The following is a 25262-nucleotide window of genomic DNA, read 5'->3' as shown; positions in this document are numbered from 1 at the left end:
CCGAGCACTATCTCAGCCGCACATTTTTGGGTGGACCTCCCAGAGTGGGAGCTACAGAGCACTCCCCCGCAACACACACACGCACGCACACGCACACACACACACACACCTCACTCTTGGTGTTGGGAGGGGAACAGGTGAAAGGACAAAAGAAGCAAGAGACAAAGAGAAAGGAGGAAGGGATGGATGGAGGAAAAGGTGAAACAAAAAGGACAAACCCTAATGTCCCCATTGATTCTAAGGGACAAAATCTCAGGTGTAGAATAAAATTCAGCCTCCTTAATCTCGTGTTTTCCATGCCTAGAATTCAACTGTCACCAGATGGATCAGACGGAACAGGTTTCAAACCTCGAGGAGGCTCTTACCTTCTAAACAGGGATGGCTGTTTTCTAGTAAAATCAGGCAAAGGGAAGGAGAAAACTTGAAAGAGGTTCCTCCTGGCGCTCACGTACGTGAACCCGAATACTCTCTCAGTCCTCAAAGAGAGACCTGGAGAAGGAGACTTGCTGAAGCAAAGCCACAGGGGTCTTTGAGGTTTCCCTGGCCCCTCACCCCTCTCCTGCCTGGCTGATGTCAGCATCTCTCTGTGAGGTCATCACCTCCCCACCACCTTTGACCAATAGTCTGAGGTCCTGCAAAAGGCTTTTGTGATGTCACTGCCACACCCCTCCCTTGCTGTGCTAATGTCCTGCCCCTGGCCAGGCACTTTGGAGGTTTGAGCTACTCCCTGTGGATCACCCCACTCAAGGAGCGTTCGTTCTAGGAAGCAAGCCAGTAGTTTTGGATCATCGGCAAATTTTGTCACCTCACTGCTCAGCAGATCATTTATTAATATGTTGACTAGTCCTGGTCCCAGTACAGACACCCCTAGATACCTGTTTCCATCCTGAAAACTGACCATTTAGTCCTACCCTTTGTTTCCTATCTTTTAACCAGTTATTGATCCACGTGAGGACCTTCCGGAGGTGAAAGTAAGCCGGTATGTTACGGTATGAGGTACTGGCAAGAGTCAGTACGCTGTGCCAGCCCGGCCCGGCTTCCCCAGGCTGGTGGTTTAAAGGGTCCATGGCTCCCTGCTGCGGTCGGAGCCCCGGTCCCTTTAAATCACCTCCCAAGCCCCCCTGCCAGAGCCTCGGGGAGCAAATCACTGCGGTGGATGCTGCTCTCTCCCGCTGTGCGAACACAGAGCAGGGGCGGCAGAAGCTTCCTTACAGTGGGGGGGGCACTGTTATCCGAACTATCGCACCCCCATGACACTCCTTCCTTAAGGACCCCCACTCACAGCACCTCTCCCCTCGAGGCCACACCCACAGAACGCCTCTTCCCCAAGACTGCACCCTTCCCCCCCTCCATCATTTGTCCTAACAGCCAGCAAAGAGTGGTGTGGCCATGGCCCTCTAACCCTCCTGTTCCAGCACCCCTGACACAGAGCTAAGCAGGCAGCAGTGTGTACGTGTATGTGTGTGTGTGTGACAGAGAGTGCTGTGCTGTGCTGAGCTGAGCTAGTGAGAGAAGGGGGGCTGATGTCGGGGCTGTCCCCTGCCTCAGGACTGGTTGCTTCCAGCAGCTGTCTGAACTTAGAGACTGTGTGCCGACACACTCACTCTTCCGCAACACACACACTGTCTCTCCTCCCCACACACACACGCTCTCTACCCCACCACGCACATTGCAGTTGAAAAGCAGCTGGCAATCTAGTAGGATGCCCACGGAACAATGGGATAGAAAACTGTATCATGTGATGCTGTACCAGCCCGTGAGGCATTGCAAACCCTTCCCAAAGCACCCTGCAGCCAGTTGCACAGTGGGATAGCTACCACAATGCACTGCTCTCTGTGGCCATCCAAGAGATGCTAGCATGGATGTGCTCTGGTGACACAGGATGGACATGCAACAGCTGTTCAATTAAAACAGTTTAACTAAAGCCACATCACCCTTTAGTGTAGGCCTAGCATGAAAGTGAGACAAGACCCAGCTCCACTGAAATTAAAGGACCACAACTTCCTCTGTAGTTGGCAGGACTGGAATCTGCACAGGGAGACCACAATGGATTTCTAGCCCATTGCCGTAACCACTTGGGCACAACTACTTGCTTGACATGTGGCTCTCACTGCACTCTAGTTCTGCTCTCACTGAGTGATCAATTCCAGTTGTTTCCTCAGACCAGCTTCCACAACACACACACTGCTGTGCCGTTGTTCTCTTTTCCAAACTAAACAAACCCAATTCCTTCAGCCTTCCTTCATAGGTCATGTTCCCAAGACCTTTAATCATTCTTGTTGCTCTTCTCTGGACCCTCTCCAATTTCTCCACATCTTTCTTGAAATGCGATGCCAGAACTGGACACAATACTCCAGTTGAGGCCTAACCAGCACAGAGTAAAGCAGAAGAATGACTTCTCGTGTCTTGTTTACAACACACCTGTTAATGCATCCCAGAATCATGTTTGCTTTTTTTGCAACAGTATCACACTGTTGACTCATATTAAGCTTGTGGTCCACTATGACCCCTAGATCTCTTTCTGCCATACTCCTTCCTAGACAGTCTCTTCCCATTCTGTATGTGTGAAACTGATTGTTCCTTCCTAAGTGGAGCACTTTGCATTTATCTTTATTAAACTTCATCCTGTTTACCTCAGACCATTTCTCCAACTTGTCCAGATTATTTTCAGTTTTGACCCATTGTGTAAGTGTGTCCATGGCTGAATAGCAAGAATTCCTGCTCCTTTCCCTTCTGGCTGGAGCATGAGGAGAGTGTGTTCGTGGTTAATGACGTTGCTGTAGCTTGTTGTCCATTTCCTGCCTTGATCATTGAGACAATCCCCTTCCCGTCATATCCCCAGTTCTTTGCCAGGGGGTTGGTGGCTCCTTTCTTTCCTCACCCTGGAGTAAACTCAGCTTTTTATTCCATCCTTGATGTTTCAAGGAATAACAACAGATGACCAAAGAAAGAGGTGGACAGAGTGGGTCTCAGGGGAGGGGTCAGAGAGGTGTGGGCGGTGGGCAGGTCAGGCCAGGGGAGGGGGCAGAGAGATGTGGGTGGTGGGCAGGGCCGTCCTCAGGGGAGGGGTCAGAGAGGTGCAAGTGGTGGGCAGGGCAGGTCTCAGGGAGGATCAGAGAGGTGCAAGTGGTGGGCAGGGCTAGTCTTAGGGAGGGGGCAGAGAGGTGTGAGCGATGGGCAGGGTGGGTCTCAGGGGAGGGGGCAGAGAGGTACGAGCAGTGGGCAGGGCAGGTCTCAGAGGAGGGGTAGAGATGTGTGGGTGGTGGGCAGGGTGGGTCTCAGGTGAGGGGTCAGAGAGGTGCAAGTGGTGGGCAGGGTGAGTCTCGGGGGAGGGGGCAGAGAGGTACGAGCAGTAGGCAGGGCAGGTCTCAGAGGAGGGCTCAGAGAGGTATGGGCAATGAGCACAGTGAGTCTCGGGGGAGGGGGCAGAGAGGTGTGGGCAGGGCAGGTCTCAGGGGAGGGGGCAGAGAGGTGTGGGCAGGGCAGGTCTCAGAGGAGGGCTCAGAGAGGTGTGGGCAATGAGCAGGGTGAGTCTCAGGGGAAGAGGCAGAGAGGTGTGGGCAGCAGGCAGACCTTGGGGTAGAGGGTGGAGAGGCGCGAGGAGGCCTTGGGGGAGGAGAAGAGCGAACGAAAGGTGGACCAGCAGGCCTCAGCCAAAGAGGAAGAGCAGGGGTGGGAAGTGGCCAAATGGGAGTGAGGGCAGAGCACAGGTGGGGCCTCAGAGGGAGGAGAATGAGTGAAGGGGGTGGAGTGGGGGGACAGCACCATGGTCTGGGAAGGGCTGCACAGAGGATTCAGGGGGCCTGGGGCAAAAGAATTTTGGGGCCCCTTCCATAAAAAAAAGTTGCAATACTATAGAATACTATATTCTCATGGGGGCCCCTGCAGGGCCTGGGGCAAATTGCCCCACCTGCCACCCCTCTGGGCGGCCCTGCCCTCAGCCTCTTCTTGTAAGTCCTCTGTCCCCTAATCATTTTTGTTGCCCTCCCCTAGACTCTCTCCAATTTGTTTCTGTATTGGGGGGGGGCGCGAAAACTGGACACAATGCTCCAGATGTGGCCTCACCAGTGCTGAATAATCACTTCCCTCGATCTGCTTGCAATGCTCCTACTAACCTAGCCCAATATGACCAGTTCCCCATATTGAATGCAGACACAGCAATATTTGATAAATTGGTTCCTGTCCATTCAGGAGGTTATTTCCCACCTATTTATAAATAATGAAGATGCTCTAAGTGGAGGGGAGAGAGCTGTTCCGTCCGTGCAGTTAATCCATCTCCCCGAGAGGTGGTAGCTATGTCACTGGGGGAAGCTATGCTGGTGGGTGTGCAAGCTGTGGTGTCTACATGTATATATAAAGTTTAATCAAACCCCATTTTTAAAACCCCTGTGGTCTGGGAATAGAAAAGGAGCTCTCTGAGGCAGAGCCTGTCCTTCAAAATCCTTAAGATCACTGACTTGCCTTTGTAAATGTCATGGGGGTATAGCTCAGTGGTAGAGTGCTTGACTGCAGATCAAGTAGTCCTTGGTTCAAATCCAAGTGCTCCCTTACAAACCTGTTCTTTCAATTAAAAATAATTCTGTTTCCAGTATGTTCAGGAGCTCCACTAAACAGGGATCCCTGAAATGAATAGACACACTCAATGATTGCCTGTGCAAATGCATGAAAACCTAGCAAACATGTCCCCCAGCTGAAATCACTTCTAAGTGTCTAGGTTTGTTTTCATCAATTAAATGAAGACACATTTGCAGGTCCTTGGCCTCCATGGGCTGCAATGTGCAGAAGAACAAGAACCACATCCACTTGGGAGGAATGGGCTAGTTTCTATTACATTTGGTAAATAAGTTGCCATGGGGACTGAAAACTCTACTGGAGATGGACAGGAGCCTGTTACAAAAATAAAATAACCAAGATTTACCAAACTCCCTGTTACACATTCAAACCTCTCTTTGTGCGCACAGTATCAATTGGGGCTCTAACAAATGTTAACCTTCCTGTAACACAGATCATTGTTCCTTGTAACTTTCAGATGCATTCAAATGGCAGCTGTTTACAGGTCATGGGCTGCTAGTTCATGAGCAGGAGCAGAGTCTCTGTAAGTTTACCAACCATAGAGCTTGTTATGTCTGCATCTAAGTAAGTGCAGAGTTATTTCAATGGCTCCTACACTGATATCTCCTGCCCCTTCTGGCTGGTTAATTGCACTATTTGGAACCTGCTCCTAAAATTGCACCCTTTCTGGGAGTGAGTCAAAACTGCCCAAGGAAACCCCATTGGGCTTCAAGGGCAGCTCAAACAAGGAGGTGATGGGACAGCACAGGGGTCTCAGAGCTTCTCTTTCATAGCAGGCCCAGAGGGTGCTACTAGCATGACTGTGGGGTTCTATTCCTGGCTGTGAGAGGAAAAGGGGTGTCTAGTGGATTAGAGGTGGGGGCCTAGAAGTCAAAGAGAAAACATCTCCCTTTTCAGCTTCAATGCTCATTGAACAAGAACATGGCTTCTCAGGTTTCAGAAGAGCAGTTGTGTTAGTCTGTTTCCTCAAAAAGAACAGGAGTAGGTGTGGCACCCTAGAGACTAACAAATTTCTTAGATTCTGTTGCCATCATGTGGCCATTTCATTTCACTTCTTATTGTTAAAAGGTTTGGGTACTTCACACAGAAACGTTATTTCCTTGGGAAAGACGGAGAAGTGGAAGCTGCATTGATTTAATCCTCTGAAAATTAAATAAGGATTAAAATATTCCCCAGACAGCTCAGTCCCAACCGTTCTCCCTCTGCTGCCAGTGAAGCTCAGTTCTGTCCCACGGCCCCAAGAACTGCTAGGTGAAAGTCCTGGGTCTGATGTGCAGTAAGAAAAAAAAAAGATAATGGATGTACCCTATCTCCTAGAACTGGAAGGAACCATTGAATCCAGCCCCTTCCTTCATTGGCCAAACCAGACAGTCTCTGCGTAAAAGAATAAATGGACACAAATCAGATGTCAAGAATTATAACATTCAAAAGCCAGTCGGAGAACACTTCAATCTCCCTGGTCACTCGATTACAAACCTAAAAGTCGCAATATTACAACAAAAAAACTTCAAAAACAGACTCCAACAAGAGACTGCTGAATTGGAATTAATTTGCAGACTGGACACCATTAAATTAGGCTTGAATAAAGACTGGGAGTGGATGGGTCATTACACAAAGTAAAACTATTTCCCCATGTTTATTTGCCCCCTACTGTTACTCACACCTTCCTGTTGGAAATGGACCATCCTATCACTACAAAACGGATTTTTTCTCCTGCTGATAATAGCTCACCTTAACTGATTACTCTCGTTATAGTGTGTATGGCAACACTCATTTTTTCATGTTCTCTGTGAATATATATATATATACACCTTCCTACTGTATTTTACACTGCATGCATCCAATGAAGTGGGTTTTAGCCCAGGAAAGCTGATGCTCAAATAAATTTGTTCATTTTCTAAGGTGCTACAAGTACTCTTCCTTCTTTTTGCAGATAAATTAATGGAGGTTAAGTCCATGAATGGGTATTAGCCAGGATGGGTAAGGAATGGTATCCCTAGCCTCTGTTTGTCAGAGGGTGGTGATGGATGGCAGGAGAGAGATCACTTGATCATTACCTGTTAGGTTCAGTTCCTCTGGGGCACCTGGCATTGGCCACTGTTGGCAGATAGGATGTGGGGTTGGATGGACCTTTGGTCTGACCCAGTATGGCCATTCTTATATCCTTATGAAGGGAGGGGCAGAAACCTGGGACAGAGTTTCTGTAGTGTAGTGGTTATCACATTTACCTGACATGCAGAAGGTCTCTGGTTCAAAACCAGGCAGAAACATGAGGGCTTAATTTTCCCAGCTCCTACTGGCCTGTCCCTACTGTTGTAGGAGCAGCAGTGATTTCTATGATCAAAAGGTCTCTTATACTTCCCCTGCTCCCACTTTTGTCTCCTCTCCCTCTCCGAATGCCCGTGAAGTGGCTTTACCCTTCTCGCTCCCTCCTGGACTACTCGAGGGATGAATGGGCTGGTTGAAGAGCAGAAGAGCTTCCAGGTAGACAAGGTGTCTGGGACTCTAATTAGGCAGCACTCACACACCCAGAGCATGGACACTGCCCAAGGTGGAGTGTGACCAACCAGATGCAGCCAAGTCATCTCTAGTTGCAGACCATTAGGTGCAGGTCCTTAAAAGGAGAAGGGGCCATGTGCTCAGGAGAGCACTCACAAGCTTGTACCTCCAGTGAATGCCCTTTGCCCGGACCGCCTGGCCAGTGGTTCTCTGCGTTGTATTTCATTGTGCCTCAGGAAGACTTACCTTCATCGCACCGTCCATAGCTGTGCTGTGGGACACTTACCTTGCAGAATCCTGACATCTCCAGTGCTGTGCCTGTCCTGGGAGCGTGAGTATGCAAGTGTGAGTGTGACACTCCCCTCCTTCTTCTTTTGAGCTTAGCTGTCAGTATAATAAATGTGCTGCTTTCTGCCAAACTCTGGTGGGTCATTAGTCCTCCCTACACTTACTAGCTGGCCCAATTTTGGGTAACACCTGCGATAAACTCAACCCCAGCAGGATAGAGGGTGGTGAAATGAGCTGAGAAAAAGCCTTAGCTTCAGTATCTCCCATACGGTCCATGCTGGAGCTCTTTTTTGATTCTGGGACTGCATGGTCACCTGTGCTGATCGGTGCTCCACGCTGGGCAAACAGGAAATGAAATTCAAAAGTTCATGGGGCTTTTCCTGTCTACCTGGTCAGTGCATCCAAGTTCAGATTGCTGTCCAGAGTGGTCACAATGGTGCACTGTGGGATAGTGCCCGGAGGCCAATACCGTCGAATTGCAGCCACACTAACTCTAATCCGACATGGCAATACCAATTTCAGGGCTACTCCCCTCGTCGGGGAGGAGTACAGATATCGGTATTAAGAGCCCTTTATATCGATATAAAGGGCTTTGTTGTGTGGACGGGTGCAGGGTTAATGCAATTTAATGCTGCTAAATTCAATATAAACTCGTAGTGTTGACCAGGCCAGTGAGAGCAGCAGGTTTCCCCTATTGTTTCTTGCACTTGTTTTCTTCACTAGCTTTTCCTCTGCCCCAAGTTGCTCTTGTTCCTTGTGAGCCTGGCTAGCTCAGTTGGCAGAGCATCAGACTTTTAATCTGAGGGTCCAGGGTTCAAGTCCCTGGTCAGGTGATAAACTACTCACCAAGCTCTTGACTGTCTTTCTGGAGTCCTCTTTGATGTTACTTTTTCTCTTCAGGATTTTCCCTTTCCTCAGAAGGGCCTTATTCTGTGTGGGTTTGAAGGGGCAACTTCCTGACAGCCCCTTTGTCCTTGCAGCCTGGAGGAATAAAGGCCTCTGGGCATATAGCATGTTCCTTCCCTGCACACACACACACACACATACAAACACGCAGAATATCCCTAAGGAACTAGAATCACCTGCTGCCTTCCCCTTTCCTGCTGGATCCCCAAACGAGGATGCTCTTCAGCCTAAACCCATGTCCCCTCTTTTCCCAGTGCCCCTCAGTCCCAACCCTTAGTCCCTCCTATGCACACTGCTCCTCACTCCCAACCAGAGCCTACTCCTCTTCACCCTTCTCCTCTGTCCCAACCCACAGCCCCCTCCTTCCCTCCAGTAGCAGGTGCTTTAGACCCCCCCTTAGGAAGATTTTCTTGCAAGGTTTCATGTATGAATCTGCATGTGGATTTTACGGTATGTTGGAAATATGTTGGGTTGCTTGCCGAAATGATCACTTTTGGCTGGTGTTGGATTCCCAGTCTCCTTGTTATTGGGGCAGGAGAAATCAAGGGTTGTTATCCTTGTTGTGTGAATTGAGGGCAGCACAACTGTACTTGGCAGACCCCGATTGAGGGACTCACTCTCAATTCAATAGCACTTGCTAGGCAGTGGACAGGGGTTCCAAAGCCAAGTGGGCTGGGGCCTGGGGCCTAATACTAAAATTTAGATGTTAGACCAACTTTAGGATAGGGTGGCTGTGGAGGGATGAGTGAGTCCCTAGACAGCACAGTGAGTACGGTGCCTTCTTATTTTCCCTCTTTTCCACCCAGGATGGTAGGTGAACTCTACAGAGGCACCTCTGGGCTTGCACTGACTAAGGACAACAGCTGTGAGTAGGGTGCAGAGAGGGGATGGCTCATGTTAAAGGACTTTTGGTTGCTGGACTTACAAACCGTAGGAGGAAGGACACTGCCCAGCTTATCTGGGAGTGGGTCTTTTCCTCATGGTTTATGTTTATGTGTTGGGGCTGCTGACATGACCTCTGCTAACCCTGGGCTTACGTTGCAATGTAGACATACCCTGAGAGGGCATCTATACTGTGACAAAATCCCTGTGGCCTGTCTGGCCTGGATGATCTGATTTGGATTCCTGGGGCTCAGACTGGAGCCTAGACTCAGAGACCTTCACCCCTCGTGGGGTCTCGGAGGCTGGGCTCAAGCCCAAGTGTCTACACTGTAATTTTATAACCCTGCAGCACAAGCCCCACAAGCCTCAATCAACTGACCCAGTGTTTGAGAATAGTGACTTGGGTGTGTTAATGGCAGTGTAGACATAATGCTAGGCTATGTCCACACTGCAATGAAACACCCAGGGCTGTCCCATGCAAGCTCAGGCTCCCAGGGCTTGGGCTGTGGGGTGGTAAATTTGCAGTGTAGACATCTTGGCTCAGGCTGAATACCGGGCTCTGGACCCCACAAGGTTGGGAGGGAGTTTAGCAAGCAAAAAAGGTAAAATGGCAGTGGAGTATTACCGTGGACTCAATGGCATTTCTCCATTGGTCTGTCTGCTTTGAGGAAGGGACAATAACACGTCCTGCTGCATTCGTTATTTCAAAGGGCGGTTTAGGATTTTCATTCTCACACATGGTACATGAAGCAGGACTCAATCCTCGGTGGAAACTAAATGAGCTGCTCACAGATTCTGGCAGCCACAATGAGCCATTTGGTGTGAGAGCCCAGACCTGCCCCTGCCCCAGAGGAATGGGGTCATCTGCAAGGAGCTTGGAACACTGACCTATCAGCTCTTAACTCCCAAACTTTCAGTAACTCTATTGTCAATGCCTGTGAGTGTAATTTAAACCATGACAACAGCCATACTAGGCTGGACCAAAAGTCCTTCTAGCTCTGTGTTTTGTCCTCTGACAGTAGCCAATACCAGGTGCCCCAAGAGTTACTCAACAAGGCATTACTGGGAGTTGAACCCAGGATCTCCTGTTTATAAAACAGGGGCTTTAACCAGCTAAGCCATGGTACCTTCCTGTAGCTAGAGTACAGTGTCTGCTCACACCTGACTCCCTGCCATCCCCACCAGGGCCTGATAAGCTTTGCATGTGTTTGGATTCTGCAAAGCAGAGGAGCAGGTGAGGTTTTCCTTGCAGGTTGTGTGTGTGTGAATCTTTGGCCAGGTCTGCACTACAAAGTTATTTCAGCATCATTATATTGCTCAGATGTGTGAAAAACACACAACGCTCCCTCGGTTGGCAGCTTGTGGCTGGTGTACACGCTGCAATGCCACGTCTGGCGACAAAACTGCCCTGTTTTGGTGACAAAATAAAACCACCTCGACAAGAGGCCTAGAGCTTTTTGCATCAAACTTAAAGTGACAAATTGTCAGTGTAAATGCTGCTGGTCATTATATCACCATAACTGGCCTCCACCAGTATCCCATAATGCCTGCCGTGAACTCTCCTGCCCTGCATTCCTGCTACAGAGGCTGGGCCCCTCCCCTTTCATAGCTCCAGAAAGTTCTAACAGCTGAGCCGCTATCTACACTGGGATTAGGTTGATATACTGCATTGCCAGCCTAAGTAATGTAATTAGACCAACCTAATTTTGTAGTGTAAACCTGTCCAAAGAATCACACACACACCTTGGGAGCAAAACTTCACCTTCTCCTCTGCTTTACAGAAGCCAAACACTAGCAACACTTGTCAGGACGCAGTGGGGATTGGCAGAGAGTCAGGTGTGGGCAAACACAATGCTTTAAATAACAGCAGGCACCATGGCTTAGTTGGTTAAAGTACCTCTTTTGTAAACAGGAGATCCTGGGTTCAACTCCCAGTAGTGCCTTGGGGAGTGGCTTTTAGGGCACCTGGTATTGGCTACTGTCAGAAGACAAGATTCAGAGCTAGATGGACCTATGGTTTAAATTACACTCACAGGCACTGATGATAGAGTTACTGAATGTTTGGGTGTTAAGAGCTGATAGGTCAGTAGTCCAGTCCCCTCAATGTGGTTTTACCATTTCCACTTGCTAAACTCCCTCCAAACCTCTATAAAATTACAGTGCAGACATATGGGCTTGAGCCCAACCTCTGAGGCCCGGTGAGGGTTTCTGAACCCAGGCTTCAGTGTGAACACAAATATCTGCACCACAGTTTTTAGCCTCTGAGCTTTATGTCCATGAGCCCAAGTCAGATGACCCAGGCCAGCCCTGCTGCCATCTTTATCCCAGGAGAGATGGACTCTAAGGGTACGTCTCCATTGCAATGGAAGCCCAGGTGTGGCACACTGTGCTCAAAGCAGCACCTGGAAGCCCCATATTCACCACTCTCATATAATGATGACATGGTTAGTACAAAGTCTGCCTGGTGAGGTATCATTTCAAAAGTCTTGATCTTTTGAACATTAATATCTTGTTGGATTGTGTGTGCTCGCATTGGTTGAGAAGTTATGAAGTTTTGCTTTGTGTGCGTTACTGAGATATGTCATGAGGTTGAGAAATGCCCACCACCAGCCTTTCAGGTGCGACAAGGGAGGAGCCAGACTCGCTGCTGGCCCATTGAAGGTATCCACATTCCCAAGGACTATCCCAGGAACTGTGTACAATGCAGGCTTCTCTGAGATAGCACAGAGACAATGGACACTGCTTGACTCACATTGTAGCAAAGGAGCTTCCTATCAAGTTGGAAAAAACTATGAAAGAGGGGAAGAGACATCATGACTTGGCCTCTCTCCCCCACAACTCAGCAGCTGGAAACACACCTGGAGGAGAAAGACTGAACTGAACTGATTCACAAATCAGAAGAGAATAATAACAATAATACTTTCAAATCAAAGTCCCCAAACAAACTAGTACTGGTTTTTCAGCAGAAAATTTTCAGTTTGGGGAATTTAGTTTTCTCAGTCAGACCTTGCCAAGAGAAGCAGGGAGAAAATGTTTGAGTTGCCTCCTTCAGAACAACTTGGCCTAGACACTAGCTCTGGTTCACTGCTCTGGCCTTGCTCGGGTTGAGGGTATTTTAATAATTTGGGGAGGTCCCAGGGTGTTTGGGGGAGATGATGAGGATGTTACCTTTTGAGATAAAAACTAAGAAATACACCACTAGAGAATCTTTTTTTAAAGAAAACTGGGATTTAGACATTTTATTTAAAGGAAGGGAGTTCTGAGTAGGTTTTGTTTGCAAGAAGCAACATTGTTTGATCTGTCATTGTACCAAAGGGGGAAGATGGTTTTCTACAAAGGAAGGGTGAAAACTGAACACATCTGATAAGGATGGGATTCAAACCCATGCATGCAGAGAACAACAGATTAGTAGTCCATCACCTTAACCATTTGGCCACCTCATCTGAGCTGTCAAGAAAGAGACAGGAGGAGAAATCTAAGGCTAGGAGAGATAGGGACAATAAGGAGTTTTTAAATACTAAGCGGAAGCGGGGGCTGAATGAGCTCCCCCCCTCACATCTAGTGAGGAGCTGGGGGAAAGACTTCAGGAACAGACCGTGTTTGCATAGATACACCTACTCTGCCTAGGTATGCAGCATCATGGGGCTGCTTTCCCAAAATGACCAGTTTTGGCTGGTGGTGGGTTACAAATCACTTTAGGATTGAATGGAATGAAATGTTATTATCCTTCCTGTATGAGTGAAGGGCAGCAGAACATACCTAGTCCGTCCTGATGGAGGGGTGGGTGGATGAGGAATAGCTTTTATTGGACTTTGTAGAAGTGATTGAGGACATCACCCTAAACCAGTGGTCCCCAAACATTTCACACTGTGCCCTCTTTTCCATGGCTGTGGACCCTTGGAAGCCGCGGTCAAGAACCGAGGCTGGGAGTGGGGCTGTTGCTTGCTGGAGAGAGAGGTGCAGACGGGTAAGGGGGTCAAGGCCAAGCTGGAAGCCAGAGCCCCAGGATAAGGGTGGGGTTGGGGAAGAGCTGGGACAGAGTGAGGCTGAATGGTGCTTCCTCCATGGGGGCTGGCTCAGGCCCTGAGGTGCCCCCAAGAATGTTCCTCTGTGTCCCCCTAGGAGTCATGCCCCACATTTTGGGAACCACTGAACCCTACTTGCTAAGCAGGGCTAGTGATGCCAAAGCCCAGGGAAAGGGAGAACAAGTGCAGGGCCCCCAGCACTGGAACCATGTGAAGGGGCTGCAGAAGAGGGGCAATGGCTGGTGGCACAGGGAGTTAAGGACAAAGGGGGCACAGGAGGGGGCAAGATTAGGGGTGAAGGAGGTGCAAGGGTTGGGCGTGCAGGAGCTAGCAGTAAAGGGGGAGTGGGGATCATTCAGGGGCAATGGGGAAGTGCCAAAGTACAAGTTTTGCCCAGGGCACCATTTTCCCTAATGCTGGTCCTAGCAAACAATTGGAAATGACCCTTCAGTGAGACCAGAACCATAGTGTAGAAAAGCCCCTTTGTTAAGTGGTTGTGGCTGAGTGCTTAGGGAGCTGGGTTAAAAAACAACAGGCATCTCTCTGTGGAGGTTTGATTCTTGCCTGCTAGGCAAGGTTGGTGTGTGGTGTCTGCATGGCTGTATTTTCAGTGTCTGATTACCCATGGTGCCACAGGGAGCCAAGTCTAGACATATTCAGAGGCTCTTTGCCAGGGTTTCTCAAACTTCCTTTCACTACAACCCCCTTCTGCTGAAAAACACCTTACTACATGGCCCTGGAAAGAGGGACCAAGCCCCTCCACACTGAGCAGAGGCAGAGGAGACAAAGCCTGAGCCCTGCCCCAGTTGGGGGAGGGCAAAAACCAGAGCTTGAGGGATTCAGCCCTGGGTGGTGGGACTCAGACTTTTGGCTTCAGCCCCAGGCACCAACAAGTCTAATGCCAGCCCTGGCAACGCCATTAAAACAGGGTCACATCCACTTTGGGGTCCTGACATAGTTTGAGAATCACTGCTCTATGCTGAGGGGAGGGAGTTTTCCTGTGGGTGTAGTTGATTCACTTCCCCAAGAGGTGGCAGCTATGTCAGTAGGAGAAGCTATATCGGTGGGTGTGCAAGTTGTGGTGTTTACCACATTTAAGAAGTTTAATAAAACCCCATTTTTAAAACCATCTGTGGTCTGGGAATGGTAAAGGACATCGATGAAGCAGGGTTTGTCCTTCAAAGTCCTGGAGATCACGATTCCATGCACCTGTTGTCATGGGGGTATAGCTCAGTGGTAGAGTGTTTGTTGGCAGCTCATGTGGTCTTCACTTCAAACCCCAGTGTTCTTCTATAACTTTCTTTCTTTTGTTTAAAAAAAAGGAAAACATTTTCATTTCCATTCTCCATTATGTTCAGAAGCTCCACTATACGGGGGGGAGGGGGCTTGATATGAATGTAAACATTCAACATTTCACTGTCCAAATGCATAAAAACCTAGCGAAGCTGTCCATCAGCTGAAATCAGTTCCAATCCTCTTAGTGTCTAGTTTATGTTTTCATCAATTAAACAAAGGTATCATATGAATGTGCATTTGCAGATACCTCTTCTCTAGGAGCTATGTTGTGCAGAAGAACAAGAACCACATCCAGTTGGGGTTCAGGATTCTGATGAGCAAAGAGCCAACAAATGTTCTGAGGGCTGGAGAAAAATGCCTTCTAGTGAGCTATCGAACGAGCTCAACCTGTTTAGCTTATCAAAAGAAGATTGAAAGGTGACTTCATTGAAGTGTTGAAGGGCCTTAATGGAGAGAAAAGATTGGGTATGAAAGGGCTCTTTAGTCTAGCAGAGAAAGTCATAACAAGACCCAATGGCTGGAAGGTGAAAAGAGACAAATTCATATTACAAATAAGACACAAATATGCAACAGCGAGGATGATTCACCACAGGAACAAGCTACCAAGGAAACTGGTGGATTTGCCATCTCCTGATGTCATTTAATGAAAACTAGATGCCTTTGTGGAATGTGTTTGCCCCAAAAGTAGCTATTGTGTCATACAGGAGGCCTGTGATATGCAGGGGGTCAGATTAGATGCTCTAATGGTCTCTTCTGGCCATAAAGTTGACTAATTTCTGAAAAACTGAGTGTAGCGGTGGGAGCAGCATCTGATGTATTACTGTCTAGCCGGCTTGCTTCCTAGAACGAATGCTCCTTGAGTGGGGTGATCCACAGGGAGTAGCTCAAACCTCCAAAGTGCCTGGCCAGGGGCAGGACATTAGCACAGCAAGGGAGGGGTGTGGCAGTGACATCACAAAGGCCTTTTGCAGGAGCTAAGACTATTGGTCAAAGGTGGTGGGGAGGTGGTGACCTCACAGAAAGATGCAACATCAGCCAGGCAGGACAGGGGCGAAGGGCCGGGGAAACCTCAGAGACCCCTGCGGCTTTGCTTCAGCAAGTCTCCTTCTCCAGGTCTCTCTTTGAGGACTGAGAGAGTATTTGGGTTCAGGTACGTGAGCGCCAGGAGGAACCTCTTTTGAGTTTTCTCCTTCCCTTTTTGTGATTTTACTAGAAAACAGATGTCCCTGTTTAGAAGGTAAGAGCCTCCTCGAGGTTTGAAACCTGTTCAGTCTGATCTCTCTGTTGACAGTTGAAATCTAGGCATGGAAAATACAAGTTTAAGGACGCAGAATTTTATTCTGCACCTGGGATTTTGTCCTTTAGAATCACTGGGGACATTAGGGTTTGTCCTTTTTGTTTCACCTTTTCCTCCATCCATCCCTCCCTCCTTTCTCTTTGTCTCTTTCTTCTTTTGTCCTTTCACCTGTTCTCTTCCCAACACCAGGAGCGGTGTGTGTGTGTGTTGCGGGGGAGTGCTCGGCAGCACACACTGTGGGAGGTCCACCCAGAAATGTGGAGCTGAAATAGTGCTCGGGCAGTGATCCCCACCGGTGACTTGGGCCATCCTTTGGGCTCTCTGGTGAAAACCCTCGGCCTCCTGTTCTCAGTCTCTACCCTGATTGGCTGAGCAGGGGGTTATTGACAGGGAGGAGACTCAGGTCCTTGTTGCTCTCTTTGAAGACCAAGGAAATAAGTCAGAACCAGTTATATGTTTGATGAATTCTGCTGCTTCGGTGCATTAATAGTCTCTGAGCAGTTCATGATTCTCTCTAACATTGCAGTTCTCCTAAAATACTTGCTGAATAATTACTGTGCAGTGTTGGTCTGCAGCTCATTTGAGAACACTTTACTCAAGTCAGTCAATGTTTGCAATTCAAGATCTGATGGTTAGTTTGAAAATCAGGGCTCTTGGGTCCTATTCCCAACTCTGCCACTGGCTGGCTGTGTGACCTAAGACAAGTCAATTCTCCTTTCTCAGCCTTAGCTTCTCCCTCTTTCAAGTAGGGATAATAATGATCCGCTCCTACCTACCTCATGGTGGGTGGAGGATGGGGATCCATTGGAGAGTGTCACTAGGGGTAGTGCATAATATGAGGTGTCCTATCACCTTTACTCAGAGCAAATTATAACATAATAGACTAGCTGAAATAGTCTCTTTTATTTGTATTTTTTTTATTTAGAAATTGTTAAGAGCAGCAACTACTTAGCTCAGAGTGAATCATCTTATCTCATGTTTGTAATCTAAGTGTCTCCTCTTTGTGTGCAACGAGGCAATTTAACACACTCTGACAAACAGGAGATGCTTTTGTTTTGCAACAAAATATTTTTGCAAAGAACTTTCATCCCATTTATTTTGATTTCGAGAAAGAAAGTGGTTTAGTCTGAATGGAATTTTCTGACAGAAATGGTTTCAATTAAATTTCTCCACCATCTCAATTCCTGAGCTCTATCCCTGCCTCTAGGGAGAGTGGGGGTTTCCTGGTTGTTAGAACAGGAGTCAGGACCGGTGGCTTCTCTTTCAGGTTCTGCCACCGCCTTGCTGTGTAGGCCCTTGGGTAGGTCACTTCCCTTCTCTGGAACTCAGGCTCCTCCCCATCTGTCCAATGGGAACAGGGACAGTTCTCGAACTCTGGGCAGTCCTTAGCCTGGGTGATATAAGGGGCATTAAAACCCTCTGTGAAGGAGAAAGGGGAGTTTCACGGTGTTTAGCACCAAAGAATTCTAAAGTTTGCTAAAATGTCTAGTCTGTGGAAACAAGAAATGGGTGGGGCAAAACTTTTTAACCACTGCCTTTTTTAAAGCCCATTCATGGATGTGTGTCCCTATCTCTCAGGTACCTAGAGTTCTTTGCCAGGAGGAGAGAAGAAGTTCCTGCCTCTGTTTTTGTGGCCTTAACAAACCAGGTGTTGTGCTCCAGTTCTCGTCTGAGATCCCTGAAGAAGAACATCTTCCCACCCTTCAACAAGACAGGACCTATCATTAAAAGGGAACAAAGAGAACTCTGAGACTTACTAGCTCGCCTCACTTCCATAGCTGGAGAGATACTGGAGTACATTCTTAAACAATCAGTTTGTCAGCAGCACCAACAGGATAGTTTGGTTCTTAGGACTAGTGAGCATGGATTTGTCAAGAACAAATCATTCCAAACCAATCCTCTTTCCTTCTTCGGCAGGGCTCCGGGCCTAGTGGAGGCCGGTAAACAGTAGATGGGATCTAGCTCGGTGTTACTAAGGCTTTTGACACAGTCCCGTAGGACAGTCTCACAAGCAAACAAGGGAAATGTGGTCTAGATGCAATCAGTGTGATGTGGGTGCAGAGCTGGTTGAAAGCCCAGACTCCAAGAGCCCTTCTCCATGTCTGGCTGTCCAACAGAGAGGGTGTACCTGTTGGGTCTGGCAGGGATCAGTCCGGGGTCTGGTACTATTCAATATTTTCATTACTGATTTGGAAAATGGAGTGGAGAGCATGCTTCTAAAATTTGCAAATGACACCAAGCACTTTGGAGCACAGGACTGGAATTCAAAATGCCCTTAACAAACTGGAGAATTGGTCTTCTTGAGCCAAACTCCATGGCTGGGCCCCTCTCTCTAGACTGGGATGAAGTGAAACCCCAGAGCCAAACACTCCTCTTCCTGGGCAGTGCGCTCCGCCCTTGAATGGTCAGATGCTGCTTAGCACTGTCAGAGCAGCTTTGCCTGGGGGATTCTCCCAGCACTTTCCAATAGCGGGAAAGTATGAAATCCCATCAATGGAACTCAGGAGTCCTGACTCCCAGTCCCCTGCTCCAGTGACTCCAGCGGAGCACACTCCCTCTCATAGGCAGGGGGAGCGGCCATGAGGGCCTGCTTGCAATTGCCAGCTGTGGGAGGGAGTGTGCAGCAGTGGTTAGCAAAGGGGCCTGGAAAGAAGGACTGCTGGGTCCCATCCATACATCTGACACTTGGTGTGACCCTGAGTCAGTAGCTTCCCCTCCCCAGGCCTGTTTCTCATCAGTAGGGTTGGGGTCGCAGTCCCAACAGCCCAGGGGGGTGGGGAGGCTCCATGAAGGTGTGTAAAGTGCTGGGATTTCAGGATCCCAGAGGCGCTGTCACCCCCACACTAGGGTGATGTTCTGCACCCCCTGCTGCTGGCCAAGTTTCTCCTTTCCCTGGCAATAAGACAGTCTCTTGTTTTCACAGCCAGCCAATCGCCCAGTGTCATCACCCTGCCTGCTGGCTGGGCAGGGTAACTCCTCAGGTCACCACCCCCCTCTCCAGCCTGCCTTGGGCTTGGAGAGTGAGGAGAAGGGCGAGGGATGACATTGAACATCCTCCATCCATCGCTTCATCACCAGAGCAAGTGAGTGGCATTAGGGCTCCTCGGTGGCATCCCCTGTCTGTCTGGGGAGAGGCAGAAAGAGGGGGAGAGAATCTCTCCCAAAGGATATTAGATTTGCAAACAGCCCCCAGGAGCCCCTCACTCTCAGACTGGGGAGGGGCTTCTCCAGAGCCAACTCCAGCGTGTTTGGCAAGGTCCCAGCAATGGGGCTCCCAGCCCTTCTCTTGTGGGAGACTGTTCCCCAGGCTGAGAGTCTCTGAGCTGGGCCAGACCCGGGGAGCTGCTGAGCATGGAAATCAATGGGAAACGAAGGGGCCCTGGCCTTGCTATGTCTAGGGACTTTGAAGTGGGGAATGATTTCCTAGGAGAAGTCTGGACTCCTGGGTTCTGTTCCTTCTCTAGCCTGGGTGGGGAATGGGGGGGAGGAAGTGTGAGTGTGTCCTGGGCTGGCAGGAGGGAGCTGCTTATCCAAAGTGACCAGTGGTCTTTGTGACTGACCCCAGTGCTTGAAAAGGACGAGACTCCCCGGTTCTTGCAGCCCCAGGGATGATGAGGGGGAAGGTTGAGGAGGAGCAGATCATACAATGAACTCCAGCCAGTGTGTGTAGCTTGCACTCCCTGCACCCCCGTGGCGGGAGGAGCTGCTCTGGTTGGGGCAAGGATGGGGAGAGACCAAACAAGTTGGTAAGTGAGAGGCTGCCTTGACCCCAGACTCACATCTGCTCACCGCTCGGTTCCAGGATGGCCAGGCGCCTGAGGATGTTCAGGAAGAAGGCTCTGCAGGTGGCCCCAGAGCCTGTGGGAAGCAGCTGCCATCTTCCCCAGGAGCGAAGCGGCCCCTCTGTCCCCTCTGGCGGGGAAGGAGCTCGCGGCCGGGCCAGGAGGTGGAAGTGCCCAGCCTTCTGGAAGAGGAAACCTGCTCCCGGTGCAGGCGCTGAAGTGGGAGAGGCACCATCAAGGCCAAAATGGAGCTGGGCCAGGATGCAGCTGGGCAGGCAGGACCCAGCCCAGGAGCGGAACCGGACAGGGTGGTTCCGGGGCTTGTTGTGTGGGCAGCAGCAGCCCCAGGAGCCCAGCCCCGATTTCCAGCAGGAGGCATTGCCCTGCCCAGTCAGTGGGGACCTTCCAGCCATCCCAGGGCAGGAGGTGGAGGATCCCTCTCCCAGCCCCAGCAACTCGGCCCGCTTCCTGTGGGACAACAGTAGCGCCTGGAACTTGGACAGCAGCGAGGCCGACAGACGCTTCTGCTTTATTCCACGTGAGGAGCCAGGCTGGGCTCAGAGGGGTAAGCAAGGGGCTGTGAAAACTCTGGGCCCAGGCCCTCAAGCAGTGCTATGGGGGTGGGTCCCCAGCTCAGGTGTCTGGCCTGAGCCACTGAACCCCACTGACACTAGATGCTGCCACTTTAATCCTTGATGCTCCATTGGATTGCGGGGGGGGGAGGCACCTCCCAGGGAGTCCAGGATTGTGGGTGGAGGGGTCTCTTTCTATGGACTCCTGAGGAGTTGGGGGCTGATGACACTGAGGCTACTTGGAATCAAATACATTTGAGATACAAGTACATAGCCCATATTCATAACTTCAAATACAAAAATGGTAAATGCATACAGCCAGCATAATTATAACCAGCAAATCATAACCTTGTCATAGACACCTCACACGACAACCTTTGCACAATATTTGCTGCACATATATAACAGTGGTGGCAACAATGATCCCTACGGTCCCAGTTCATATTAATAACGTCACAGAAGGCTATAGAGAAGTGGGAGGGAGGCGTCTTCCAGCCGGCGTGTCTCATCCGTTTCTCCCTTGCCGCTTGGGCCGAGGTGGGAAGGGAGCGAAACGTCCCCGGCTGAAGGTTTTGCGCTCGGCCTTGAAGATTAAGCCCGACCCCCCGGCATGGCTAGGTCGGGGTTGTCCTGGGCTCTGGGGGCAGAGGGCTGAGCTGGGAGAAGGGGCAGATGAGGGGATTTTGTCTCTGATAGATAAGGGCTTTGTCAGGAGGAAGCTGTAGGTCACATGCTGGGGGTGTTAGTGAGATTTGAGCTGGGGTAGCAGCAGCAGGGAAGCAGTGTGTGTGTATAGGGGGGTTCACTTGGTAAAAATGAAACTCCCAAGCCACTCCCTTTGCTGGACAAAAGCCTCTCATTTATCTCCTCAACTCCCCTCCATGAAAATCTCCACCCTTCCCCTGGTGCTGAGAGACCCCCCTTACTCCATGGAGATTTGTAATTGTTCTAACTCTTCCTTGGATTTGTCCAAATAGTTTTCCCAGAAAAATGATCAAGGACATTTCAAATGAGAAAAACAAACGAAACCAGAGAAACCCTCACCACAAACAGTTTGGGTCTGAATTTTTCTACTGAAATTTGGAGATAATAAAACTCCTTCCTCTGTTGGCCAGAAACCAAAGCTAGACCTCCCCTGCTGTAGCTGTGACCTCTGCTACCAAACCACCAATGCGCTGACTCCTCTTGTGAGACATTTCTCTGCACAATACTGCTGCTATTCCAGTTACTGACTCCAGGAAACATTTTCCTTAGCCTGGTTCCGTGTGTCACTGGTTTCTATAGCAAAGGTCAGTCCCTGGCCCTGTGGTCCAGACATTCTCATTCACATCAGGCTTCAAGTTGAGAATCATTTCCCATTCCCGCTCTGTGGGTGGAGAGACTTTTAAAAGCGCTTTCTGTGTGACTGCACATGGCTAAGCAAAGAGAACAAACCCAAATCCCCCGCTGTGCTTTGGGAGCCAGGTTTGTGGTGGGAATTCGGTAGTTCAGATGACTTCACACCTGGTCATTGTGATCCTTTACCAGTTTCTCTGGCATTGGGGCACCTTTTTTGCTCACAGCTGTGATGGCCGAGTGCTTAAGGTGTTGGAATTGAAATCCAATAGGGTTCCCCTGCGCAGATTCAAATCCTGCTTACAGCGAGGCCTGTGTTTTAGACAGTGTCTTATTCGGGCAATACCTCTGTGTAACCCCCGAGACACTCTCAAGTCTTTCCCCACCCCAAGTAAATCCTGTTCTACTCCTTTCATAGAGATGCCTGGGACACCACCTCACACTGTGTCCCTGAGGGGTCAGGCAAACTCTCAGCACCTGAAGCCTCTGCCACTCACCTAGTGCCCCATAGATCAGCCATAACCCTGGTTCTGCTCCTCTCTCTAGTGTGTGAAAGGAGCCAAGTCAGTGACTCCATGGGATTTGTTCCGGACCCCTCTAGGGCCGGCCCTGAAGGGAAGCACTGACTATCACAGTGACACTACAACTGACCAGCATTGCGGGGAAACTGAGGGAGATCCGCACTCATCAGGTCTCTTCTCTCCCCCAATGTGAGACAGACACTGCTCTCTCCTGACTCTCACTGTAGCAGCTGGACACTAAGGAGCCATTTCCCCACAGGAAGTGCATTGAGTGCCCCTGTGGTGCTGGGGAGTGGGGGGGGGGCTGGTGCTGCTGCTGGCTCTGGGGCTGGCAGGGGGGTTGATGTCTGCACAGACTCTCAGCTGCCAGACCAGAGGGGACACTTGGGACCTTACCAGACTGGCTCAGTGAAGACTGGGGGTTGACAGACCAATACAGATGATCTCCAGAGCACAGAGCAACATCCGCCCATGCAGCCAGGCAATGAGCATTTCTCACAGCCTGGAGCCGAGGGGGAGGCGGCAGCTGCTGTTCCAGCTCCTGGGGGACAGGCCCTGTCAGCCAACAGCCACTTCTTACTCACCACAGCTAAGGGCGCCGGGTTCCTCCAGTGGGGTTGTGAAGCAGCCATTCTTTTCCTGTCCTTTTTGTGTGCGACTGCTGACAAAAACATCCCAGACAGAGAAGCAACAGGCCAAAATACTGTTTTGCAGCTGCTAAAGTAGCTTAGTTGGGAGAGTGTTAGACTGAAGATCTAAAGGCAGCTGGTTCAATCCTGGGCTTCTGTAGGCCCTGTCATTACACTTCGTGCAGAGGCGGCCCGCCTTCTGGGAGCACAGCAGTCCCTGCACCCAAGGTGAGTTCTTGACTTTGGGACCTGCAGTAGGAAAACACAAGAAAGGGCTTACTGCCCCTAGTTGTCCCATCTGACCTTTAATGATGAGAGCTGTCTTTCCCAACATGGTGGGAAGAAAGTGAGGCAGGGCAGCTTCAGGAATGGTGCCAGAGGGCTGCTAAGCAGGGGTTTGGGATGAAAACTCTATGCAGCTGAGCAAGGGCAGTACCAGGGACAGGGTGTCTGTAAAAGTGACTCCACACACCTCTCCTCCTCTGGGCAGCTGGTGCTGACAGCTCCAAGGGAAGGCTTAAAAGCCACAGAGCAACTGAGGTCAGGGCTAGAGGAGGGCAGGACCCTGCCTAGGTGTGCCCTTCAGACAGGCACAAAAGCACCCAGCCAGCCTGCTCCTTGCCATGCCAAACATCGCTGCAGACCAGCATGCGGGGTGACTGCTGATGCTTTGTGGCCATTATCAAAGATGGTAGGAAAGCAGGGCCAGCCCCCCTGGTGGTGCCTCTTTCTGTTCCCACTCACAGTGCTCACTTTTGCAGTGGGGCAGGAGATTTTACCTCAAGAAGCTTTTCCCTGAGCTGGCGAGAAGCAGAGAAACACCCAGGACTCCCAAGGTGCTATTCACCAAGCCCCCTCAAGCACAGGGACAGGCTGCACACTTGGAAGAGGGAAACTGCTCTACACTGCCAGCCTGGGCAGCCTGCCCGTTTCTTTGGCAAGTCAGGAAGGGCAAAGGCTAGACTGGAAGGAACCTGGGGCTCATGCCCCAGCCTTTGTGACACCCAACCCCCAACTCCTTCCCAGGGCTCTAGCTGAAGGCAGAGCATTGGCCTGAGCAGCCAAGAAGAGGTTCCAGGGCTGAAGGGAGCAGGACTTTCAGCACGAAGGTAAAAGTGCACCAGCACAACTATGAAGGGACTTGAACCTGCAATTGCCTGATCTGAAGTCAGAAGCCTTATCCATTAGGCCACATAAGAAAAGGCCCTCGAACTTCTTTGGAAAAGGCAGACACTGATAGATCCGACAAAATGGGGATTCACCCACGAAAGCTCATGCTCCAGTACGTCTGTTAGTCTATAAGGTGCCACACGACTCTTTGCTGCTTTTGCAGACACTGTGTTTCTCAGGTCAGCTACTGAGGGGGGCCGAGACTCTCTGAGCACAAGAAGTCGAGTTCCCAGTGAGATGTGAGACTTAATTCTCTGGAGCCGGGTGCAGGGCTTTGGCAGGGAGGCTCAGGCATGGGGGATTGTGGTGCAGTGGACAGACCGGCTGTCTAGGTGCGGAGATTTAGTCTCACTGAGGAGTAGGAGGAATCCTGCTGACAGGCAGTGTCTAGGGCAGGTGCAACCGCTAGGCGAACTAGTCGGCCGCCTATGGTGCCAAGTGGTTGGGGGCACCAAAAAGCGCACTCAGGGGAGGCAGTGGAGTGGAGGTGAGCTGGGGCAGGGGGCTGGGGGAAGGGCTGCCTGCAGCAAGTAATGGGGGCAGGGGCGTGCAGGGGAAGCGCTCCCTGTCCCAGCTCACCTCTGCTCCGTCTTCTCCCCTGAGCACGCCGCCCCATCTCTCATTCTCCTCCCCTCCCAGGCTTGCTGCACTAAACTGCTGATTGGCATCGCAAGCCTGGGAGACGGGAGAAGTGGAGCGGCACCAGCATGCTCAGGAGAGAAGGCGGAGTGGAGATGAGCTGGGGTTGGGAGCTGCTGCAGGAGGGGCTGCCTGGCTCTTCCCCATGGCTCCTGCCCCTGCTCTGCCCCAGCCCCACCCCCCTTGCCCTGCACTCACTGCATGGTAAGTGAAGTGACCCAGCGCCAGCCTGGTCCACTCCCCTGGTTCCCAGCCACGCCGCCGGCGAGTGCTGTGGGGCGGTTCCCCCCTCCCCGCAAACTTGGGAGCCAGGGGAGGTCTATAGCTCTGGGTCTCTCATCCCTCCATCCCCTCCCCTGCCCGCAATATCCTCTTGGGCTCTGTGGGGCTGGGTCTCTCTCCCTGCCCCTGTGATCCTCCCTGCACAGCATGTCCTGGGAGTTACTGAGTTTCCCTGGACCAACATTTCACCACTCCACACCTGTCTCTTCTGTCCCCCAGCTCCCTCCACTCCACCCCATTTTCCCTGCACCCTAGGCTGGGTCCCTGCCAACCCCCTCTCCTCTCCTCCTGACCCCAATATCCCCTGCCCCTACGGGTCTATGGGGCTGGGTCTCTCCCTCCCCCATTCTCCCCCATCCCCTCCCCGAATATCTCCCTGCCCCAGGCTGTGACGTGCTATGACGTATGCTGGGGCTGTGACGTGTGCTGGGGTCAGGGCGGGGTCTCTCTCCCTGCCCCTGTGATCCTCCCTGCACAGCATGTCCTGGGAGTTACTGAGTTTCCCTGGACCAACATTTCACCACTCCACACCTGTCTCTTCTGTCCCCCAGCTCCCTCCACTCCACC

At 50.6% G+C, this 25262-nt stretch overlaps 6 non-coding genes across 6 annotated transcripts; 5 read left to right on the top strand and 1 right to left on the bottom strand.

Moving 5' to 3' along the window:
• Nucleotides 1-4476: 4476 nt before the first annotated feature.
• On the top strand, nucleotides 4477-4548 carry TRNAC-GCA. The gene has a single exon. It is a non-coding gene; the product is annotated as a tRNA-Cys (tRNA).
• A 2221-nt stretch (nucleotides 4549-6769) lies between these two features.
• TRNAV-GAC lies at nucleotides 6770-6842 on the top strand. Its single transcript has one exon. It is a non-coding gene; the product is annotated as a tRNA-Val (tRNA).
• Nucleotides 6843-8119: 1277 nt separating this feature from the next.
• Nucleotides 8120-8192, top strand: TRNAK-UUU. The gene has a single exon. It is a non-coding gene; the product is annotated as a tRNA-Lys (tRNA).
• A 2009-nt stretch (nucleotides 8193-10201) lies between these two features.
• On the bottom strand, nucleotides 10202-10275 carry TRNAI-UAU. The gene has a single exon. It is a non-coding gene; the product is annotated as a tRNA-Ile (tRNA).
• Nucleotides 10276-11016: 741 nt separating this feature from the next.
• Nucleotides 11017-11090, top strand: TRNAT-UGU. Its single transcript has one exon. It is a non-coding gene; the product is annotated as a tRNA-Thr (tRNA).
• Nucleotides 11091-21680: 10590 nt separating this feature from the next.
• On the top strand, nucleotides 21681-21762 carry TRNAS-UGA. The gene has a single exon. It is a non-coding gene; the product is annotated as a tRNA-Ser (tRNA).
• The last annotated feature ends 3500 nt before the right edge of the window (nucleotides 21763-25262 follow it).

This window comes from Gopherus evgoodei, chromosome 13, assembly GCF_007399415.2.
Source record: "Gopherus evgoodei ecotype Sinaloan lineage chromosome 13, rGopEvg1_v1.p, whole genome shotgun sequence".
Classification (NCBI taxonomy): Eukaryota; Metazoa; Chordata; order Testudines; family Testudinidae; genus Gopherus; species Gopherus evgoodei.
This window is presented reverse-complemented; position numbering and strand designations above follow the sequence as displayed.